Raw genomic sequence first — 25,061 nt, forward strand, 5'->3', positions numbered from 1 at the left:
TATTTCATTTTTCTTTCAAGTAGGATTAATTTTCATATTTATTTGTTTAACATTTATGCTTGAAATCATATAATAAAAATGTTATCTTCTCATGTTGTTTTCCATCAATTATTTACATAAGGAGGAGCCAGTGTTTTCAATTCCTTACTTAAGAGCTGACGGGGCTGAGTAAACCTTCACAGAGAAAGAAGGCCAGAAACTGAGTTTAAGCTGTGGGGAGCATAATTAGTCCTCAAGTGATAAAAAATACATAAGGGTAAGCAGAGTGCCAAGCATATTACCAGAGGAACAACTAAATAATTTTTGCAACTAATGATCGTTTGACAAATCTAAGCATAGCCTTCAGGAATCTAAAGTCATTCATGGATCTTTGTACAAAATATGTCAGGTCCTTTTAAGTCCCTAGGAGAATACTGTGCCAGCGTGAAAACCACGACTGATAAAATGTGTTATGAAACTCACGAAGGTACAAAGGTATGCAACGATGCTAGTTCCAGAGCAAAGGAAAACTGAATATAAGGAGAGGCTATAGTAACCAAACCTGATGTTAGTAGGAGACAGAAGAACCAGGGGAGACATAATAAAGGACATACAAAATACTCTGGGGAGGGTGGGGAGGAATTAATAAAGTAGACAAGGCCTGACATTTAGAAAGAAGATAAAAAGGTGCACGAGGTCATACATAAGAAGGAACACTGCGGCAGGCCTACTGGCCCATGTGACGCAGGTCTGTGTCAACCCCCTGCTTAGACCAATGATCCACCCAGTATGTATAATGTTCGCCAAGACCGTAGTCCTGGCACGGGTCTCAATCTTGCCATGACCCATCTCTGGCTCCTGATGGAGAAAGGTTTCTACAATGATCCAATGTATGCTGCTCAGGTACTCTTCTGGTCAGTTCAACTGGTGCATCTCATAAGCGACAACACCATATGTACTCCTAACGGTGGACACTAGCGAGAAGGAGGATATGTCGTTATCATGGGTAACAGCTTGTCTGGTTCGTTGACTTCATGGTACACTAGTGTGGCCGCAGTCATCTCTGGGTCCTCTTCGGGAGGGAATATCAGTCCTAGTTGCCTGCAGAGTCTCAGTAACTTCGCACATCTCCTCAGCCTTGTCTACCATCATCTTGGCTGTGGGAAAGCCCATACGAAGCCGATGGATGGCGGTACACTGCGCTCTGGACCAGCTTCTATCATATGGAGGGGGTTCTCCCTGAGTCGCTGCTCGGTACCGCTGTTGAGATGGGGTATCACCTAAGACCACCCCCATAAGTTTCATGGCTCTGGCAGCCACCAGTTTGGTCTGTCGTAGGCTGATGGGGACAGTAATCCCAACATGTGGATAGTCTGTGGCTGCCTTGGCTGCATCATCTGCCGCCTCATTTCCCCGGATGCCAGCATGGCTGGGGATCCAATTCAATGTCGATCTGTTACCCTGAACTTCTAAGGGTGTCATCATGCTTAGGATCGATGTGATGAGGTGAACATTGTTCTATGGCTGAGGATGGGAGAGGGCATTGATTGCAGAGGTGGAATCAACATGTATGACAGGTCGGAGTCGATGTCGTAGGGCATGTGACAATGCCTGCTGAATCACCACCAGCTCAGCTTGAAGGATCGTGCAATGGCCAGGGAGTCACCAGCCTTGTGTATGATCATTGTGGTACAGTCCAGCTGCTGCTCTCTTCCTGTCAGGGTCGACAGAACCATCTGTGAAATACACTGCACATGTTCCTCCCTCTACCAGTGCCATGCTTGTCTCAGAATGATTGCTGAGGGTGTCTTGACTGCAGAGACTCTTAGAGATGGGTAGTTGCATAACACAAACATCGGCTGGATCTGGGTGCCAGGGAGGTGGATGGTACCCATCAACAGGAAGGTCACAACTCTTCTCAAGGAGTAGTTGTATAGGCAGCAGCTTCACTCCAGCAGCACAAAATGAACGAATCCAGGGGTAGTCTGTGAAGAGTGTTGGATCTTGTGTCATGGTTGTCAATATCCATCTCCTTAGTGGGGTACCTTGCTGCCGGTGCAGAATCGTGGCTACTTTGCAGGCGTTTATGTATCTTACTCTGTCAGCCAGGAAAGGAAGATGGGCCTCAGATCTGAGACATACTCTGTTGGTCCAGATGGGGGCCCCATGCATAGTTCTTATCGCCTGGTTTTGTATGACCTCCACCCCTTGCTTGCTCTGCGGGAAGAGATGAGCTAACACCGGTGCACCATAGTCAATGAGTGAGCGAGCGTATAGCTTGTATATAGTACAAGCGAAGTACATCTTGGCTCACCCCTACAGTGCCTAGTCACGGCTCTCATGGCGCTGAGTCAGAGTAGAGCACAAGATCTGACATAGTCAGCCTGTTTCTGAAAGGTCAGCTTTATATCAACGTAGCTTCCCAAGTACAGGTAGGAGCCTGTCCACTCAAGTTCTATATCCTGAATACATAATCCATTCACAGGATCTGTTCCCTTGGACATCATTGCAAGAGATTTCTCGGCCGAGATCTTGAGGCCTAGTGCCTTGCAAGACTGTTAATTAGGTCCAAAGCTTTCTGGGCCTGTTGCTTCAAATTGCCTTTCCCATTCACTACGAGGGCAAGATCATCAGCATAGTTGAGGAACTGTGTACCACTATGAAAGGGAAGGCTCACAAGTTCCTGCATAAGGACATTAAACAGGGTAGGACTGAGCACAACTCCCTGTGGCATGCCATTTTCCAGGGTTTTAAAGGAAGTAGTGTCCCTGAAAGCTGACACAGGCCTGCCTGTCCCTAAGGTAGGACTCTATCCAGGTCAGGCGGCATCCTTTGATTCCATTCTGAGCTAGTATAGCTAGAATTGCTGTTGGGCTGGCTAGCTTAAATTCCTTCTCAAGGTTGAGGTAGATGACAATACTAGGTTTTTTGTTACTATCAGCAATCTGGCTTAGTAGGGTGGCTATGCACTCTGCTGTACCCACCCTTTTGGTGAAACCAAATATATGATGATGAGGGGTCCAAGTTTCCAGAGGTGGTTTAACACCATCCTCTCAGCAGTCTTGGCTAAACTGCTGGTCAGCAATATGTGTTGAGAAATGGTTTACCAACTAAGGTTATAGTTTAAATATAGGGGGAACTTAGCTTGGTAAGACAGCTCATCGTCTGCACAGCCACCCCTGCATGTGAGGACTTGAGAAGCTGTTGTATCCACTTTGCAACGGGCTGTAATATGATTATTATGTATTATAAATTACCCCTCGGGGGTGTTATGTCAACATATGAGACACTGATTGCTGACAACACTTACTTGTGTGGACTCGAAAGTCCGCACCTCACTGCCGACTATAGGTTGATTACAAACTCCTTGTGAAACAACTGTGCAGTCCCCCATACTACAAGAAATTCGTAACCTACCTTGCTCTTGCATCGTGAGCTATGGTGTTCTTTACACCCTCGATAGGTATCAGTAACTTGATAGAAGCTGAAGTGTCCTTGGATGTCCACGTCTTCCATAGTCTAGGAATACACACACTGGTACACTGTTCCACAAGGTTTGTCTTTTTTGTTCACAATCTTATCACAAAAGGAGCTGATCACACTTCTCTGTAAGTATTTATCGTGTTTTGTGAGACACTTTGTTCACACTAATGCATGGATCAGTGTTCTTTGTTGGTTATCCTGGCGTCAGTGTGACTCCCAGTAGGGTGAAAAGTAATCTGACCTCAGTGTCCTATGCCACTGCAATGCCCCTAGAACATAAAGGAAAAGCTGACCTAGTACTTTTTGCTTCCTTGCCAAACTTCCTCCATGAAGCAAAGCAGAATACATGATTCTTGCTGTCTTAAACATAGACAACAATGTACACTATCTTTACCATGGTAATATAGTGGGAGCAGGATTTTCCTTAATTGTCCTGCTAAGGTAAGAGATGGACTGTCTCTTATTAAACTACACTTTGCAACACTGGACTCTTGCAAGAAGTGGTGGTCGCTTGACCATGTCACATACTTGTATTGCATCTGGGATCAATTACTTGCTGCAGCAGTAAACAAAATGTCTGCCTCTTCTGGGAGGGTTGGACCCCTCAGGGCTGAAAGGGGCTGATACCCCCCTCCTGGAGAAAATTTCTCCACAATATGGGTCTCATACTGCCTAGGTCCTTGGGCTTTGGAATTGGTACAATGGTAGCCTTCTTCCAAGCTGCTGGGAGTGTCACAGACCTCCACGACTTGTTTATGATGTCTAGTATGGCCTCCCGTGTCCACTCTGCCCAGCCCGTGCTATCATAGAGTATGTAACACCATTGATGACCAGGGCAGTGTCGCCTGTGTTCTTAACGACACGTCGGAGTTCCAAGTCCATGAGGTCTTCATCATTCACATCTTCTGACTCACATGCATCTTGTATCGTTAACTGGCGTTGTGGCAGAAGATCCGTCTGTATATTCCGGATGTCCTGTGGGAGCAGGAGCTGAGTGGACGCTCCCCTGGAAGTGAAAAGATCCACTAGTTTCTCAGCTTTCTGGGATAGGTTCGGGTGTGCTGGTGGCCTCAGCTTGCTCTTGCCAGTTGTTATGTTGAGCATGCCCCATATCTCAGATAAGGTGGTGTGATGCCCGAATGTTGAGCACCACTCCAGCCATTTCTCAGTTTTTACTCTTAGAGAGACTCTCTGAGCATGCTGCACAATGGCTCTCAGAGTATTCCTGTTCTCTGCCATAGGGTTATGGCTGTATAGCTTCCTAAAAGAGTTGATGCAGTGGTTCTGCTCCCGCACCTCATCATTGTAGAACCACCAGTCTCTTTTGTGAGTGCATCCTGCGGACTTCTTTGGGATTGCGCACTCTGCTGCCTGGATGAGAACAGTGATTAGCTCCTATTCAGCCATATCACAGTCTTCAGATAGTGTATGTGGACCACCAGTCATGAAAATAATCTTGGAACACCTTCAGTTGGCCTTCTTTACATCCCATCTAGGAGGCAGCACAACTGTAGGAGGCCTGTTGATGTTGAAGGTGGTGATCACTGCAAAGTGGTCACTGACAAGGTGAGGATGAGTTCCCATGTGGCTCCTGCTGCGAGTTGTCTTGACCTGAAGGTAAGGTCGAGGCAGCCACCCAACAGGTGTGTGGGGTCTATATTGTTTAGCAACTTTACCTCTGGAATATCGTGTAGGAGCATTGCTGTGTGTCTGCCAGCAGCATTGGTTGCTGAGTGAGAGTGCAGCATTGGGTGATGTGGATTGAAATCTCCACCCACAATAATACACTCAGTGCGTGCTAGTGCGAGGCAATGTCGAGGGTGTGTCTTGGGTTCTTGTAGATGTTACAGATGGTAATGGGTGCCCCAGGTATGTGTGCAAGGATGGTCTGTAACTCAACATCCTCCCCACAGTCCACAGGGTTGGCTATAACCTCGTGTGGTATTGTATTGGATACAAATACAACTGTGCCTCTGCAGTGAATGCCCACGTCCATGTGCCAAAAATACCCAGCAAAACTGGTAGTCTTGGGCAGATAGTCGGGACAGTCAGAGTTTCTTGTAGCGAGACGATGTCAACCCGATCTCAAATTACTGCCTCCAGCAAGAGGTGCTGTTTGCCTCTCAGGCCCTGAATGTTCCATTGTAGGACCTTGAGGGTGTGATTTGGTACCAAGGTTATTCCATTGCTGTTGTATCCTGAGCTGGAGGCTGAGCCCTGCCCGCTCTGAGAACCTGCAAATTCATGGCATCCCCTGTCTCCTCCTCGGTCAGTAAGCACACTCAGGAGCATACTGACCATCTGCCGGAATATGCTCTGTTGTTCTGTGGAGTTGATTGTGTTGCAAATAAGATCCGTGAACACCTTGATGGGTGCTACGAGATCCTCCCTGGTGAGGGCCTGCTTTGGCATTGGGTTCGAAACAGTGGATATTACCTGGGCTATTGTGGTCTGTAGGGACTGCTGAGGGTTGGATTTCTTTATTGTATGCACCGTGGTCTGTTGCTGTATACCAGGTTGGGTAGCTGGGATCTGCTGGTGAGGTGCCAGCTGAGCCTGCAAAGTGGCTGTGCCGGGTAAGGAGTGCCTGCATTGTCGTGCTATGGCCAGTGGGGGCTCGTTTAGTTATGCCTGCTGATTGTTTTGACCAGATGTACCCTGTTGACGCCTCCTGTTCCTCTTATTTCTGTTTCTTCGTTGAGGTAGGGGTGCAGGAAGTTCTTGACCATAATGCCTGGTTGAGGCTTCGAGGGTTGGGAATTCCTGGGGATTGAGTTGGGTTAGCTGATGAGAGATCTGCGGTGTGGCAGGGTTCTCTGCACCCATTGTCTGCTGGGAGTGATGATCTGTCGTAGCCTGCTGCCGAGTTTTTGGCATCTTCCAGACTCCTTGAATTCTGGCGAGCCTCTCGGGGTATCGAGGATTCCAGACATGGTGTTTCTGCCTGCAGTTCGGGCATTGTGGAGTGGGTGGCAATGCATTTTTCAGCTTGGTGATGCATTCCTCTGTAGGGTGACACTGGCTGCAGACACTGCAGATTACTCTGTATAGAGTGCACCCAGGTGTCCTTAATGCTGACACTTGAAACAGCGAACTGGTTCTGTTGTGAAGGTTCTGACATCATACCTGCCCCAAGAACCGAGGTCCAGCTGGGATGGCAGTGGGCCTACATGCTGTATGAGGACCTGTCAGGTTGATGCATTGCCTGCTGTCTTTGACGTTGAGCTGACACCACACTGGGGTGAGCTGCCACTGCCTTGATGGGCATCATCAGTGGGTATCGTGATCTTCTGCCAAGAGTCCAGTTCCTCCAGGGTGAATGAGCGATCTGTCTCCATGACTCTCTTCAAGGTGGTGTACATTTCCTTGTTGAGAGGAGTCAATATTGGTTTTCCCCTCAAGTTGAACCATATCTTGAACTTCAGGTTGTGTCGTGATTCCAGGTATGAAACAATGCCAAAGTGGGTTGTGTGGTCCCCGTAAGACTTCACCTTGAATTTGCCAGGTCGGTTGAGCTGGTTTGCCTGCTCCTTGGATGGATGGCGCTTCTTGTTGTCCACAGTGATCCATCCTTCTTGGTTCTCGGGAGGGGGGTGGCCCACTCAGTTAGGTCACCTCCACTTAAGAAAGGAGCATGGCATCTGACCCAGTAGCACCAACTAGTTAGGTCCAGCTCACACCCACTTGTGTATTTATCTAACCTATTTTTAAAACTACACATCTTAGCTTCTATAACGGTGCTCGGGAGTTTGTTCCAGCCATCCACAACTCTATTACCAAACCAGTGCTTTCCTATATCCTTCCTGAATCTGATTCTTTCCAGCTTAAAACCATTGCTGCGAGTCCTGCCCAGGCTAGATGTTTATAGCACGCTGTTTACATCTGCTTTATTCATACCTGTTTTCCACTTATACACCTCGGTCATATCCCCTCTAATTCTATGCCTTTCTAAAGTGCAGATTCAGGACCCTCAAAGGGAAGATTTTTGATACATGGGATCAATTTGTCATCCCCGTCTGTACATTTTCCAGAGAATTTATATCCATTCTGTAATACAGTGACCAAAACTGTGCTGCATAATCGAAATGAGGCCTAACCAAGGATATATAGGTGAACAACCTGAGGATTTCTATTATTTATGCTTCTTGATATGAAGCCAAGGATTCTGTTAGCAATAAACTCCTAAATCCTTTGTGCAATCAATAATATTAAGATCTACATTATTTAGTTCATATGTGGCATGGTTATTATCCTTTCCAACAATTAGAACTTTGCATTTGTCTACATTAAACTGTATGTGCCACATACAGTGGCACATATAGTATGTGCCACATACAGTATGTGCCACATACAGTATGTGCCACATACAGTATGTGCACATACAGTATGTGCCACATGCAGTGGCACATACATGGAGTGCTCTAATGTCCTCTTTAGATTGAATTGGATGGCCTATTTTGGGGTCATAAGCAAATTTGCTTATATTGCTATTTATTCCCTCATCTGTCATTTATGTAAATTGTGAACAACAAGGGGCCCAACACTGACCCCTGTGGAACACCGTTTGTGACGTGCCCCCATTCTGATTTCTCCGCAATTATGCAAACTCTCTGCTGCTTATTTGTCAACCATGCCTCTACCCAGGAAAAAATTTCTCCTCCTATTCCGTGTGCCTTAAGTTTCCTCAATAGTCTCTGATGTGGAACTCTATCAAAAGCCTTAATGAAGTCCATTTACACAATATCATATTCAATACCATGATCTACCTCCTCAAATATCTTAGTGAAAAAAGTTAGTAAATTCGTAAGACGGGAACGCCCCTTAAAATCATGTTGAGATTCATTAATCAATTTATGCCTTTCAAGATGGCTACGAAGTGCCTCGGCAATTCGTGATTCCATAATTTTTCCCACTATGGAGGTAAGGCTTATTGGTCTATAGTTCGAAGCTAAGGACCTGTCACCTGCCTTTTAAATAGGCATTACATTTGCCATTTTCCACTTATCTGTCATTATTCTAGTTTGAAGTGATATGTTGAAAAGTTTAGCCAAAGGTTTGCTAAGTTCCTTTGTACATTCCTTTAAAACCCTTGCAAAAAAATTCATCGGAGCCTTGTATAATTCATCAGGGCCTGGGGATTTGTTAGATTTAAATTTCTCTATTTGTCTGAGGACCATGTCACTAGTTACCCGAATCGTGAATAGTTTATTATCGTCTTGTTTTACATAATTTATTATTTCTGGAATTTCGCTGAGTAAAAACTTAGAAGTAAGTATTGAAAATTTCACACATTTCCTTATCACTGTCAGTGATCTGACCTGAGTTACTCTTAAGTGGGCCTATCTTGTCTCTAATCTTACTTCTGCATACCTGAAAGAACCCTTTTGGGCTAGTCCTCAAATCCCTTGCGACCTTACCCTCATAATCCCTTTTTGCTTTTCTTATTCCTTTTTTTTACTTCTCTGTTTAATTTAATATATTTGATTTCTTACCTGCACATCCCCTCTTTTGATACGCCTATATATGCCTCTCTTTTGACCATGTTTTAATCTATTCTTCATCCATTTGGGATCATTTTTTTTAGATCTAATTTCCCTACTCAGAACAAAAGATGTCTGGGCAGCTAGGACTATCCTCTGAAAAACGTCATATTAGCAACCAACACCAACCTGACCCATAGTCAGGTCATCCCAATTTAGCCCACCCAGGTAATTTCTCATTGCCATGAAACTGGCCAATTGGAAGTCTGGGACACAGACTTGATTGCAGCTATCTGGGTAATTCCATGATATATTGAAACTAAATGATTTGTGATTGCTTTCCCCAAGCTCATCATTAACCTCAAGATTATTAATTAGTGATTCTTTGTTGGCAAGAACCAAGTCAAGCAGGTTGTTTCCTCTAGTGATTCTGTCACAAATTGTTTTAAAAAGCAATCCTGAACTGTATCAGTAAAGTCACTAGACTCAAGATTTCATGTCACATTGTTCCAATCAATTTGTCTAAAGTTAAAATCTCCCATTAACACATCTTCATATCTGCTTTATGAATTTCGACCCAAAGCAGCTTACTGCACTCTCTATTAAGGTTTGGGGGCCTATATATCACACCCAAAATTAACTTTTCACGACTCTCGAGAAACTGTAGCCAAATAGATTCTGTGTCCGATGTTTCTAATCTTATATTTTGTCTAACACAACAATTTAAATGATCTCTGACATACATCGCCACTCCACCACCCTTCCTGTTGACCCTATCAGTGTGGAATAGTTTATAACCCTTTATGCTGCATTCAGAAGGCATTTCTCTATCCTTCAAGTTGAACCAGGTCTCTATTATACCAGTAATACCTATATTACCTGCACTTGCAAGTAATCTTAGCTCGTCTATCTTCACTATTTGTATGGTAAACCTTAAGGGAGCTAGCCAATCGTTGCCCTCTACTATCTCTCTTTGTTGATCAATCGCTTTGCCATTACTAGCAACTTTATTTTGAATATTGTCTTTTAAACATATCTCTGAGGAATCCTGTTTATTTCTGCTGTTTGCAACCTGATTGTTTCCCACAGACACCCATTCCTCTATAATCTATCAGTTTAAAGTCCTGGACATGTCACCAATAACCCCCTCAATCGAATTTGCTAATGCAACCCCTCCATCCCCAGAGAGATGAACCCCATCCCTTGCATACATATCACATTTGCCAAAGAATTTGTCCCAGTTATCAATGAATGGGATTGCAAGTTCCTTGCAGTACCTGTCTCGCCAGTAATTTATACCAATTGCCCTAGACATCTATTCATTGCCCACTCTCCTTCTAGGCAAGATGCTACATATGACTGGGATCCCTCCCTTAGAACTGACTACATCTATGGCTGACCTGTACTTATCCAGCAGCTCCTGTCTCCTACCCTTCCCAATGTCATTTCCCCCCAGCACTAAGACAGATAATGGGATTTTTCCCATTACCTGACATAATATTATTCAACCTGTTGACTATGTCACCAACACCAGCTCCTGGGAGGCACACCTTCTGTCTGACCTTTCTATCTGTTACAAAAAACCACGGTCCATATATCTCATCTGAGAATCTCCCACAATTAGAATATTTTACCATGATAAGAAGGGGAGTCAGTGGTACCCTTGACCTTACTAACCACTGAAGTACCCTCATCCTGGAGAAGAGATAATCGATTTCCTACCTTCACATCTTCTCTATTAACCTTCCTTATCATCCTTCTTCCTGAATTGTGAACCACTTGCCACTTAAAGCGGCTGCCACTCTCAAAATCACTGCTGGTAACTTTTTCCTCCTTACCATCTACAACCATCTCACAATCACTCCCAAACCCATCTAGACGAAGCTTCAACCTCCTATTTTCCTCCTGAAGAAGTAGAACCTCCTTCAATGCTTTAACCTGAGATTCTAAAACATTACAACAATCCATGGTGCTAGGTAACACCCCACGCTAAATCCCAGACAGCTTACCACATGTGACCACTGACCTCAGCGTACATGAAAATTCAAGATACAGGCAATTCAAACAGAAGCAATGAAATATTTCTTCAACCTCAGAGTTGTCAGCAAGTGGATTTAAGTTACGAAAGTAGATATGATAAAACTCATGAGGCTAGGTGAGGGAATCTTGAATGCAGCCAAGGTAGAGGCCAGGAACTATGACTCATCCTCTTCACTCTTATATCTAGGTGTACACGCACACACACTATGACTCGACCCTTGCATCGACAAATAAGCGAGTATAAACAGGTGAGGGTACACGTACACACACACACGCACACACAATGAATCTACCCCTGCATTCACAAATAGGTGAATAAAGTAGGTGAGTGTACACATACACACACACACACACACACACACACACACACACACACACACACACACACACACACACACACACACACACACACACACACGCTGAAAAGATTAGGGTCATACATGACAATCAGTACGTATTCAAAAATGAGAAATCCTGTGTCACAAATCTACTTGAGTTCTACGATAAGGTAATAGAAGTAGGACAGGAGAGAGAGGGATGGGTAGATTGCATCTTTATGGACTGTAAGAAGGCTTTTGACACAGTACCACACAAGAGACTGGTGCAAAAAATAGGAACAGGCAGGAATAATAGGGAAAGTACTGCAATGGATCAGGGAATACCTGACAGGAAGGAAACATCGAATGTTGGTACGTGATGAACTGTCAGAGTATGTGCATGTTTCGAGTGGGGTTCCACAAGGGTCAGTCCTAGGTCCGGTGCTGTTTATTGTGTACGTGAATGACATGATGGAAGGAATAGATTCAGAAGTGTCACTGTTCGCTGATGATGTGAAACTCATGAGGAGAATACAAGCGGGCGACAACCAGTTAAGATTACAAGGGAATCTGGACAGAATACAAGTCTGGTCTGACAAATGGCTCCGGGAGTTTAACCCTTGTAAGTGTGAAGTATTGAAGATTGTGGAAGAACATAGAATACCGCAGACGGAGTACAGGTTAAGGGATCAAAGGCTGAAAACGTCACTTAGAGAAAAGGATCTTGAGGAAAGCATTATAACGAACATGTCTTCTGAGGCATACATCAATCAAATAATTGCTGCAGCATATTGACGCTTGGCAAACCTGAGATTAGCATTTAGACATCTGAGTAAGGAGTCATTCACGACATTGTACACCATGTACGCCAGGCCTATACTGGAGTATGCAGCACCAGTATGGAACCCACAGCTATTCAAACACGTTACGAAATTGGAGAAAGTGCAAAAATTTGCAACAAGATTAGTCCGGGAACTGAGGGATATGCCTTATGAGGAAAGGTTAAGGGAACTCACCCTGATGACACTAGAGGATAGGAGGGATAGGGGGGACATGATAACGACGTATAAAATACTGAGAGGAATTGACAAGGTGGACAAGGCTCGAATGTTTCAGAGATGGGATTCAGGAACAAGGGGCCACAATTGGAAGCTGAAAACCCAGATGAGTCATAGGGATGTTAGAAAGTACTTCTTTAGCCTCAGAGTAGTCAGAAAGTAGTGGAGAGTGAATTAGTGGAAGCAAGTTCGATACATAGCTTTAAGAAGAGAACCTAGTAGCAGTCAGTGAAAAGGCGGGGCCAGGAGTTATGACTCGAACCCTGCAATCACAAACACACACACACACACACACACACACACACACACACACACACACACACACACACACACACACATGCATTCTTGACTGGCGGTGATTATTATTATTATAATCATGGGGGAGTGCTAAACCCGTAGGATTATACAGCGCATGGAAGAGGGGGGGATGGAAGGTATTCAGACCCAGTTCAGGGAACTGGAGCACAGATCCAATTCCCTAGATCAAGATCCCCTCACCGGAGTCAAGGAACCTCCCTGGAGGGGATGGCGGTGAACAGAATTACACTAGGGTTTAATGACCCTCGTGTAGTAGATAGACTTTCATCTATATTAACAAACCTAAACATATATAATAATAGAGTATTCTGAAAGCAAAATACGGTTCATGGAGTTACAGTAGACAAGATGAAGAATTATAGCTCAAACCCCCTAGCAGTTGTAGGGTGAATACAATAAACGAATATTTAAGAAATGATCAAAGTTGCGGAACAGGCATTTACAGATACAACGTTTCGCTCTGTGTAGAGCTGTGCAGCATTTTATCATGAGTTGATATGGCTGTACAGAACGGTACAGAACTCCGTGTAGAGCTTTATCACTCTATAAGTCTGTGTAGAGCTTTATCAAGCATTTATAATGCTGAACGGACCTCTATGTAGAGTTTTATCATGAGTTGATAACGCCGTAAAAACTGTATAGATTTTCACGACCTGATAACTCTGTATAGCGCTTCATGACAATTTGATAACGACCTACAAAGATCTGCCTAGATTTATGTTTTGACATCATAACACTAAATAACATTTAGGAACAATATAGAGTTTAATCATGACCTGATTAAGCTCCACGCAGAGCGAGGAACTAGAAATATCGCTTGTCTCGCGCTCAGCGGACGGAGGATCGAACCTGATTTACACTGAATGCCTCACATAATAATAATAATAATAATACTTTACACAGAGAAGGAGATTGTAGCAATAAAAGTTGGTTTAGTAACAAAAGCTTTGTCTGCACTACGATATTTGAGTGCACAAGAGATGGTCCAGGAAAAGTTGACAGGTGGTGGGTGAAGACAGCCTGTAGGAGACAGGCGCGCTGGTAAATCTGCCAAGTGACTCTGAAGGACAGACATATTAGACAGCTGCAGAGAGTGCGACGGAGATTATTATTATTATTATTATTATTATTATTATGCACGGGAGAAGGCCACTGCATTTATTGACCAATTCCTTTGCTTTTATAAGTAACTTCATAGTGAGCAGTCATATAAGTCTTTTGAACATTTCAATGGGGTATATTAGTAATTTTTTATATTTTCGTCCCTCGTTCTATAACCTGTTTGTTCCCCCCCACACACACACACATACTCATTCCTTCATAATCTATCAGTTTAAAGTCCTAGACAACTCAGCAATAGCCCCCTCGACAGTTGGCTTACGTTACCACCCCTGCCCCAGAGAGATGAGCTCCACCTTTGCATACTAATATGTTTGCCAAGGAAATTGTCCCAGTTGTCCACGAATGAGTTTGAAAGTTCTTTGCAGTCCTTGTCTAGCCAGGAATTTACTCCAGTTGCCCTAGACATCCATTCAGTCTCCGCTCCTCTTTTAGGCGAAATGCTGCATATGATTGGGATCCCTCCCTTAGACCTAATTAAATCTATAGCTGTTCCTGTCTCCTGCCCCTTTTAATATCGTTTCCACCAGCACTGATGCAGATAATGGGCGTGTTTGCATTACATGACATGATATTATACAACTTGTTGGCTATATCACAAACACAAGTTCTTGGGAAACACACCCCTCTGTCTCACCTTCCAACCTATGTTACATACAGCACGGTCACTACATTATACCTGTGAGTCACCGACCAAGTGAGAATTCTTACATTTATTAGCAGAGGAGTTGATGCTACCTTTATCTTCACTAGCAAGTGAAGTACATTCGCCCTGGAGAACAGAAAAGCAATTTCCTACCTTCATAAATGCTCTTTTAATATTTCTCACTATGATTGTTCTCCCTTTACTGGAAACAACTTGCTACTGCTGCGAACCTGCTCCTCATTACTGGTAGCCTGTTTCCCTTCACTAACCACCTCCCATTTATTATTATACTCATCCCGGTGAATTTTCGGTTTCTTATTTTTCTTTAGAGAAGAACCTTCTCCTTCAACGCTATGAACTCCAACTCTAACACTACAGAAGCAAGACTCTATGATACACCACACTAATTTCCCCAAGACAGCTCAGTGACCACTGACCTCTGTGATCTTATTAACGAAAATAATTTTGGTTTCTTTAAAAGAAATTTAAAAATTAGTTTCAAAAAAGAACACCGAAACAAATATGAAGAAAGTAAAACAGTACAAATAGGGACTAGCGGATCAGTTGTCCAGTATAGTGAAATGCACCAAGTTTACCATATTTATAAAGTAACAAGATCAGTAGATTGAAAGATGTTGCTACTGCTAAAGTAAGGTTAAGTTATAAATATTTCTGGTAGGATGGTTTATAAGAAATGCCAGAGACATCAAATGCAAAGTGTGTGGACAGAGACAGGGCGCACTCAGCTCACACTAACGTCCGGAGGGTCGATCCCCGGTACAGGTGGAAACATTAAGACATCTGCTGTCCCTGTTCACCTAGTAGCAAAATAAGTAATTGGGTGTTAGTCGATTGGTGTGCGTCGCATCCTGGGGACAAAATTAACCTAATTTGCCCAAAATGCTGTACATAATAAGGGGCTTCCTATTTAGTATGTCATTGATGTAACCTAGACCCGTATTTCTTGTACATCTACTTGTAGAAATAAAGATTATTATTATTATTATTATTATTATTATTATTATTATTATTATTATTATTATTACGCTTTCAGAGATACATCCACGCAATCCTTACAGGATATGGCAAAACATTTCGGTTATTGAAAAATATCTGAAATATTGAGACTTTCCACATTTTATGTCAACTAGATGAATTAAATGTTTTTGAAATAACCGAAGCCCAATAATTAATGGCTGATGTTTTAGTGGTAATAAAATACTTAAATGTTTTTTTTTTGGAGAATGTAGCTCTATATTGTATTGTGTTCTTTAACTAGGTGAAGAATTTGTGTGTGTATATATATATATATATATATATATATATATATATATATATATATATATATATATATATATATATATATATATATATATATATATATATATATATATATATATATATATATATATATATATATATATATATATATATATATATATATATATATATATATATATATATATATATATATATATATATATATATATATATATATATATATATATATATATATATATATATATATATATATATAATATATATAAATATATATATATATATATATATATATATATATATATATATATACATATATATATATATATATATATATATATATATATATATATATATATATATATATTATATATATATAGTCCCTTTATATAAAGGGAAGGGGGACAAAAGAGATTGTAAAAATTATAGAGGAATAAGTTTACTGAGTATACCAGGAAAAGTATACGGTAGGGTTATTATTGAAAGAATTAGAGGCAAGACAGAATGTAGGATTGCGGATGAGCAAGGAGGTTTTAGAGTGGGTAGGGGATGTGTAGATCAAGTGTTTACATTGAAGCATATATGTGAACAGTATTTAGATAAAGGTAGGGAAGTTTTTATTGCACTTATCGATTTAGAAAAGGCATATGATGGAGTGGATAGGGGAGCAATGTGGCAGATGTTGCAAGTATATGGAATAGGTGGTAAGTTATTAAATGCTGTAAAGAGTTTTTATGAGGATAGTGAGGCTCAGGTTAGGGTGTGTAGAAGAGAGGGAGACTACTTCCCGGTAAAAGTAGGTCTTAGACAGGGATGTGTAATGTCACCATGGTTGTTTAATATATTTATAGATGGGGTTGTAAAAGAAGTAAATGCTAGGGTGTTTGGGAGAGGGGTGGGATTAAATTATGGGGAATCAAATTCAAAATGGGAATTGACACAGTTACTTTTTGCTGATGATACTGTGCTTATGGGAGATTCTAAAGAAAAATTGCAAAGGTTAGTGGATGAGTTTGAGAATGTGTGTAAAGGTAGAAAGTTGAAAGTGAGCATAGAAAAGAGTAAGGTGATGAGGGTATCAAATAATTTAGATAAAGAAAAATTGGATATCAAATTGGGGAGGAGGAGTATGGAAGAAGTGAATGTTTTCAGATACTTGGGAGTTGACGTGTCGGCGGATGGATTTATGAAGGATGAGGTTAATCATAGAATTGATGAGTGAAAAAAGGTGAGTGGTGAGTTGAGGTATATGTGGAGTCAAAAAACGTTATCTATGGAGGCAAAGAAGGGAATGTATGAAAGTATAGTAGTACCAACACTCTTATATGGATGTGAAGCTTGGGTGGTAAATGCAGCAGCGAGGAGACGGTTGGAAGTAGTGGAGATGTCCTGTCTAAGGGCAATGTGTGGTGTAAATATTATGCAGAAAATTCGGAGTGTGGAAATTAGGAGAAGGTGTGGAGTTAATAAAAGCATTAGTCAGAGGGCAGAAGAGGGGTTGTTGAGGTGGTTTGGTCATTTAAAGAGAATGGATCAAAGTAGAATGACATGGAAAGCATATAAATCTATAGGGGAAGGAAGCAGGGGTAGGGGTCGTCCTCGAAAGGGTTGGAAAGAGGGGGTAAAGGAGGTTTTGTGGGCGAGGGGCTTGGACTTCCAGCAAGCGTGCATGAGCGTGTTAGATAGGAGTGAATGGAGACGAATGATACTTGGGACCTGACGATCTGTTGGAGTGTGAGCAGGGTAATATTTAGTGAAGGGATTCAGAGAAACCGGTTATTTTCATATAGTCGGACTTGAGTCCTGGAAATGGGAAGTACAATGCCTGCACTCTAAAGGAGGGGTTTGGGATATTGGCAGTTTGGAGGGATATGTTGTGTATCTTTATACGTATATGCTTCTAAACTGTTGTATTCTGAGCACCTCTGCAAAAGCAGGGATTTTCTTTCTTTTTTGGGTCACCCTGCCTCGGTGGGAGACGGCCGACTTGTTGAATATATATATATATATATATATATATATATATATATATAGGTAGTAGGTTGGTAGACAGCAACCACCCAGGGAAGTACTACCGTCCTGCCAGATGACTGTGAAACAAAAACCTGTAACTGTTTTGCATGATGGTAGGATTGCTGGTTTCTTTTTCTGTCTCATAAACACGCTAGATAACAGGGATATCTTGCTACTCCTACTTACACTTTGGTAACACTTCACAGACACGCACATGCATATATATATACATATATCTAGGTTTTTCTCCTTTTTCTAAATAGCTCTTGTTCTTCTTTATTTCTTCTATTGTCCATGGGGAAGTGGAAAAGAATCTTTCCTCCGTAAGTCATGCGTGTCGTATGAGGCGACTAAAATGCCGGGAGCAATGGGCTAGTAACCCCTTCTCCTGTAGACATTTACTAAAAAAGAGAAGAAGAAAAACTTTATAAAACTGGGATGCTTAAATGTGCGTGGATGTAGTGCGGATGACAAGAAACAGATGATTGCTGATGTTATGAATGAAAAGAAGTTGGATGTCCTGGCCCTAAGCGAAACAAAGCTGAAGGGGGTAGGAGAGTTTCAGTGGGGGGAAATAAATGGGATTAAATCTGGAGTATCTGAGAGAGTTAGAGCAAAGGAAGGGGTAGCAGTAATGTTAAATGATCAATTATGGAAGGAGAAAAGAGAATATGAATGTGTAAATTCAAGAATTATGTGGATTAAAGTAAAGGTTGGATGCGAGAAGTGGGTCATAATAAGCGTGTATGCACCTGGAGAAGAGAGGAATGCAGAGGAGAGAGAGAGATTTTGGGAGATGTTAAGTGAATGTATAGGAGCCTTTGAACCAAGTGAGAGAGTAATTGTGGTAGGGGACCTGAATGCTAAAGTAGGAGAAACTTTTAGAGAGGGTGTGGTAGGTAAGTTTGGGGTGCCAGGTGTAAATGATAATGGGAGCCCTTTGATTGAACTTTGTATAGAAAGGGGTTTAGTTATAGGTAATACATATTTTAAGAAAAAGAGGATAAATAAGTATACAAGATATGATGTAGGGCGAAATGACAGTAGTTTGTTGGATTATGTATTGGTAGATAAAAGACTGTTGAGTAGACTTCAGGATGTACATGTTTATAGAGGGGCCACAGATATATCAGATCACTTTCTAGTTGTAGCTACACTGAGAGTAAAAGGTAGATGGGATACAAGGAGAATAGAAGCATCAGGGAAGAGAGAGGTGAAGGTTTATAAACTAAAAGAGGAGGCAGTTAGGGTAAGATATAAACAGCTATTGGAGGATAGATGGGCTAATGAGAGCATGGGCAATGGGGTCGAAGAGGTATGGGGTAGGTTTAAAAATGTAGTGTTAGAGTGTTCAGCAGAAGTTTGTGGTTACAGAAAAGTAGGTGCAGGAGGGAAGAGGAGCGATTGGTGGAATGATGATGTAAAGAGAGTAGTAAGGGAGAAAAAGTTAGCATATGAGAATTTTTTACAAAGTAGAAGTGATGCAAGGAGGGAAGAGTATATGGAGAAAAAGAGAGAGGTTAAGAGAGTGGTGAAGCAATGTAAAAAGAGAGCAAATGAGAGAGTGGGTGAGATGTTATCAACAAATTTTGTTGAAAATAAGAAAAAGTTTTGGAGTGAGATTAACAAGTTAAGAAAGCCTAGAGAACAAATGAATTTGTCAGTTAAAAATAGGAGAGGAGAGTTATTAAATGGAGAGTTAGAGGTATTGGGAAGATGGAGGGAATATTTTGAGGAATTGTTAAATGTTGATGAAGATAGGGAAGCTGTGATTTCGTGTATAGGGCAAGGAGGAATAACATCTTGTAGGAGTGAGGAAGAGCCAGTTGTGAGTGTGGGGGAAGTTCGTGAGGCAGTAGGTAAAATGAAAGGGGGTAAGGCAGCCGGGATTGATGGGATAAAGATAGAAATGTTAAAAGCAGGTGGGGATATAGTTTTGGAGTGGTTGGTGCAATTATTTAATAAATGTATGGAAAAGGGTAAGGTACCTAGGGATTGGCAGAGAGCATGCATAGTTCCTTTGTATAAAGGCAAAGGGGATAAAAGAGAGTGCAAATATTATAGGGGGATAAGTCTGTTGAGTATACCTGGTAAAGTGTATGGTAGAGTTATAATTGAAAGAATTAAGAGTAAGACGGAGAATAGGATAGCAGATGAACAAGGAGGCTTTAAGAAAGGTAGGGGGTGTGTGGACCAGGTGTTTACAGTGAAACATATAAGTGAACAGTATTTAGATAAGGCTAAAGAGGTCTTTGTGGCATTTATGGATTTGGAAAAGGCGTATGACAGGGTGGATAGGGGGGCAATGTGGCAGATGTTGCAAGTGTATGGTGTAGGAGGTAGGTTACTGAAAGCAGTGAAGAGTTTTTACGAGGATAGTGAGGCTCAAGTTAGAGTATGTAGGAAAGAGGGAAATTTTTTCCCAGTAAAAGTAGGCCTTAGACAAGGATGTGTGATGTCACCGTGGTTGTTTAATATATTTATAGATGGGGTTGTAAGTGAAGTAAATGCGAGGGTCTTGGCAAGAGGCGTGGAGTTAAAAGATAAAGAATCACACACAAAGTGGGAGTTGTCACAGCTGCTCTTTGCTGATGACACTGTGCTCTTGGGAGATTCTGAAGAGAAGTTGCAGAGATTGGTGGATGAATTTGGTAGGGTGTGCAAAAGAAGAAAATTAAAGGTGAATACAGGAAAGAGTAAGGTTATGAGGATAACAAAAAGATTAGGTGATGAAAGATTGAATATCAGATTGGAGGGAGAGAGTATGGAGGAGGTGAACGTATTCAGATATTTGGGAGTGGACGTGTCAGCGGATGGGTCTATGAAAGATGAGGTGAATCATAGAATTGATGAGGGAAAAAGAGTGAGTGGTGCACTTAGGAGTCTGTGGAGACAAAGAACTTTGTCCATGGAGGCAAAGAGGGGAATGTATGAGAGTATAGTTTTATCAACGCTCTTATATGGGTGTGAAGCGTGGGTGATGAATGTTGCAGCGAGGAGAAGGCTGGAGGCAGTGGAGATGTCATGTCTGAGGGCAATGTGTGGTGTGATTATAATGCAGAGAATTCGTAGTTTGGAAGTTAGGAGGAGGTGCGGGATTACCAAAACTGTTGTCCAGAGGGCTGAGGAAGGATTGTTGAGGTGGTTCGGACATGTAGAGAGAATGGAGCGAAACAGAATGACTTCAAGAGTGTATCAGTCTGTAGTGGAAGGAAGGCCGGGTAGGGGTCGGCCTAGGAAAGGTTGGAGGGAGGGGGTAAAGGAGGTTTTGTGTGCGAGGGGCTTGGACTTCCAGCAGGCATGCGTGAGCGTGTTTGATAGGAGTGAATGGAGACAAATGGTTTTTAATACTTGACGTGCTGTTGGAGTGTGAGCAAAGTAACATTTATGAAGGGATTCAGGGAAACCGGCAGGCCGGACTTGAGTCCTTTAGATGGGAAGTACAGTGCCTGCACTATGAAGGAGGGGTGTTAATGTTGCAGTTTAAAAACTGTAGTGTAAAGCACCCTTCTGGCAAGACAGTGATGGAGTGAATGATGGTGAAAGTTTTTCTTTTTCGGGCCACCCTGCCTTGGTGGGAATCGGCCAGTGTGATAATAAAAAAAAATAAATATATATATATATATATATATATATATATATATATATATATATATATATATATATATATATATATATGTATGTATATACACACATACTGACTGACAGCAATATATTTTTTCTGGGTGCAACTTTGCTTGGTGGAGTCTGAAGACCCATTGTGAGCTCTGTGATCCATTTTTGTTGTTTTGCGTTATTGCTCACAGAATGAGCATGGAGTGTAAAATAAACTAGCCATTCAGATGGCACAACTAAATAACTATTAGAGAAGGACAGCCCAAGCACTGTAATTCTCTCATCTTAGAAGACTGTTACCGGATCACCAGGTGATCCTCACATTACTGGATCACCAGGTGATCCCCACATTTCTGGATCACCAGGAGATCCTCATATTACTACCCACGGCACCACGATTGTCATCATTCCTCCACTTCCCTGTCTTTATCCTTCTTTCTCCTCCTCCTCCCTCTCCTCCTCTTAGCCATAACATTATAGTGGTCTAACATGTGATCTGCCATCGAGTCAGCAATTCCAGCCCAGGTAGAAGGAAGCCCCGCCGGGTACATTATAATTCAATGGAGGTTGACAGGTTGTGAGACATCCAAGAGTTAACATCCAGAGAAGAGGTATCCCTTGTTGCACTCTTCATAGGTATCCCTTTGTGCACTCCTCATTGGTATCCCTTGTTGCACTCCTCATAGGTATCTCTCGTTGCATTCCTCATAGGTATCCCTTGTTGCACTCCTCATAGGTATCCTTTGTTGCACTCCTCATAGGTATATCTTTCTGCACTCCACATAGGTATCCCTTGTTGCACTCCTCATAGGTATTCCTTGTTGCACTCCTCATAGGTATACCTTTCTGCACTCCTCATAGATATCCCTTGTTGCTCTCCTCATAGGTATCGCTTGTTGTACCCCTCATAGGTATCCCTTGTTGCACTCCTCATATGTATTCCTTGTTGCACTCCGCATAGGTATCCCTCACATTCTCACAATAGTTATCCTCACACTAGCTGTCTTCACACCAGCTATCCTCACACCAGCTATCCTCACACCAGCTATCCTCACACTAGCTATCCTCACACCAGCTATCGTCAAACCAGCTTTCCTCACACCAGCTATCCTCACACCAGCTATCCTCACACCAGCTACCCTCACACCAGCTATCCTCACACCAGCTATCCTCACACCAGCTATCCTCACACCAGCTATCCTCACACCAGCTATCCTCACACCAGCTATGCTCACACCAGCTATCCTCACACCAGCTATCCTCACACCAGCTATCCTCACACCAGCTATCCTCACACCAGCTATCCTCACACCAGCTATCCTCACAGTATCCCTCTTCACACGAACTATCTTCCACGATGATGCCATGATAGTAGAGAAGGGCTCCTGATCCATGGTACTGGAACTACTCTTCCTTTCCTCGTATCAGACCTGATTAACTCTCATTTCTCCAGGTGCAGCATGAGCCGTATGGGCTTAGAGCTTCCTCCATGACTATAATCATAAATTTCGATCTCTAAGGAATTTTTTGATATCCTGAAGTGGTCCCTGATCCCTGGTCCCTTCTCTCTGGTCCCTGGCTCCTGGTCCCTGATCCCTGGTCTCGTGTTCCTGGTCCCTGGTTCCTGATCCCTGATTCCTGGTCCCTGGTCCCTTCTCTCTGGTCCCTGGCTCCTGGTCCCTGATCTCTGGTACCTGGCCCCTTGATCCTGGTTCCTGGTTCGATTCTTGGCCGAACTATGATTAAAAAATATATATTGAAGCAAACGTTCAAACGTTGGCAAGGCTGCATTGAACACATGTATAACTTGGTTTTGACTGATCAACCAGGCTTCTGGTGCCAGCAACATGCACTCCAGAGTAGCCATCGTAATCCAGATGATATAAAATGACTTGGAGAAACTTGCGCAGTTTTCTCTGCAGAAATAATTACTATTATTATTATTATTATTATTATTATTATTATTATTATTATTATTATTATTATTATTACAATCAAAACTAAGCGCTAAACCCAAAAGGGTCATATAGTACTCTCTTGTACTTAAAATCAAAAATCACGTGACGGATCTCTCTCTCTGTATAAGACACCTATCTCTCACCTGTCTCTATTATCGGCGGTTGTCTGTCTATCCTAGGGACAGCTGCCTCTCGCATGTGTATCCTAAATGCATTTTTCTGTCGCCTGTCTATTCTAAAAACATGTCTGTCAGCTGTCTATTCTAAAAGCAGGTTCTGACGTAAATGCACTGAAAAACGTACAAAGGAGGAAGATCCCATGTATCAAAAATCTTCCCTATGAGGATAGACTGAGGCCCTGAATCTGCACTCTCTAGAAAAGCGTAGAATTAGAGGGTATATAATTGAGGTGTATAAATGGAAAACAGGAACTAATAAAGGGGGTGTAAATTGCGTTCTAAAAATATCTAACATAGACAGGACTCGCAGCAATGGTTTTAATCTGGAAAAATACAGATTCAGGGAGTATATAGGAAAGCACTGATTTGGTAATAGAGTTGTGGATAAGTAGAAGAAACTCCCGAGTACCGACATAGAAGCTAAGACGTTGTGTAGTTTTAAAAATAGGTTAGATAAATATATGAGTGGGTATGGGTGGGTGTGAGTTAGACCTGCCTAGCTTGTGCTAATAGGTCAGATGCCATGCTCCTTCCTTAAGTGAATGTGACCTGACCTGACTAGGTTAAAGCATTTGCTTGAGCCGGTGGGAGAATTGGACCTGCCTCGCATGGGCCAGTAGGCCTGCTGCAGTGTTCCTTCTTTCTTATGTTCTTATATCAATTCTAAAGACAAATGTCTGTCACCTGTCAATTCTAAAGACAGATGTATGTCAAATGTCTATTCTAAAGACTGCTGTCTCTAACCTTTCCATGCTAAAGACAGTTATGTTCCACCAGTCTATTATACAGCGAGTTGTCTGACATCTGTCTATCCAAGGAACAGGTGTTTGGCAGATGAATGACACGTGTCTACATTAAAGGAAGCTGTCTGAAAACCGTCACTATTAAAGGCAGTTGTTTATATCATGTTTTCCATGCTACCTGTGCGTCCCGTTGCTCAGCGGTCAGAGCATATAATTCACAACCGCAAGGACCCGGATTCGAATACCTAGCGAAGAGACGGGGAGATAACACTGGGAAGTTTCCTTATTCCCGCTGGGTCTGATCACCCAACAGCAACTATGTTCCTAGCAATAATTAGGTACCTAGGAGTTAACAGTTTGTTGTGGGGATAGGGGAGAGGTATGGTGGCTTCACGTTGTTTAAAGTCTACTAAACGAATTGTAGGAGCGTTTTAAATAATAAATGGGCTAAGATTAATTGCATGTGCAAGAAGCATAGATATTATTGCTATAACAGAGACCTGGTTCAACCTGAATTATAGAGAAATGCCTCCTGAATGCCACATGCAATTCTATAAATTATTCCACACTGACAGGGTTAACAGGAAGGGTTGTGGAGTGGCGATATACATCAGAGATAAATTACAAATGTTGTATTAAATAAGATAACGAATGGAAGAGACAGACACTGAATATATTCGTCTACAGTTTCTCGAGGAACGTGAAAAGATAATACTGGGTTTGATTTACTGACCCAAAAACCTTGATAGGAAACGCGATAATTTTCTATGGACGATATTACTAAGACATTTAAATACAAAACTATTGTGTTAATGGGTGATTTTAAGTTTAGGTA

The sequence above is a fragment of the Cherax quadricarinatus genome, chromosome 11 (genome assembly GCF_038502225.1).
Source record: "Cherax quadricarinatus isolate ZL_2023a chromosome 11, ASM3850222v1, whole genome shotgun sequence".
Taxonomy (NCBI): domain Eukaryota; kingdom Metazoa; phylum Arthropoda; class Malacostraca; order Decapoda; family Parastacidae; genus Cherax; species Cherax quadricarinatus.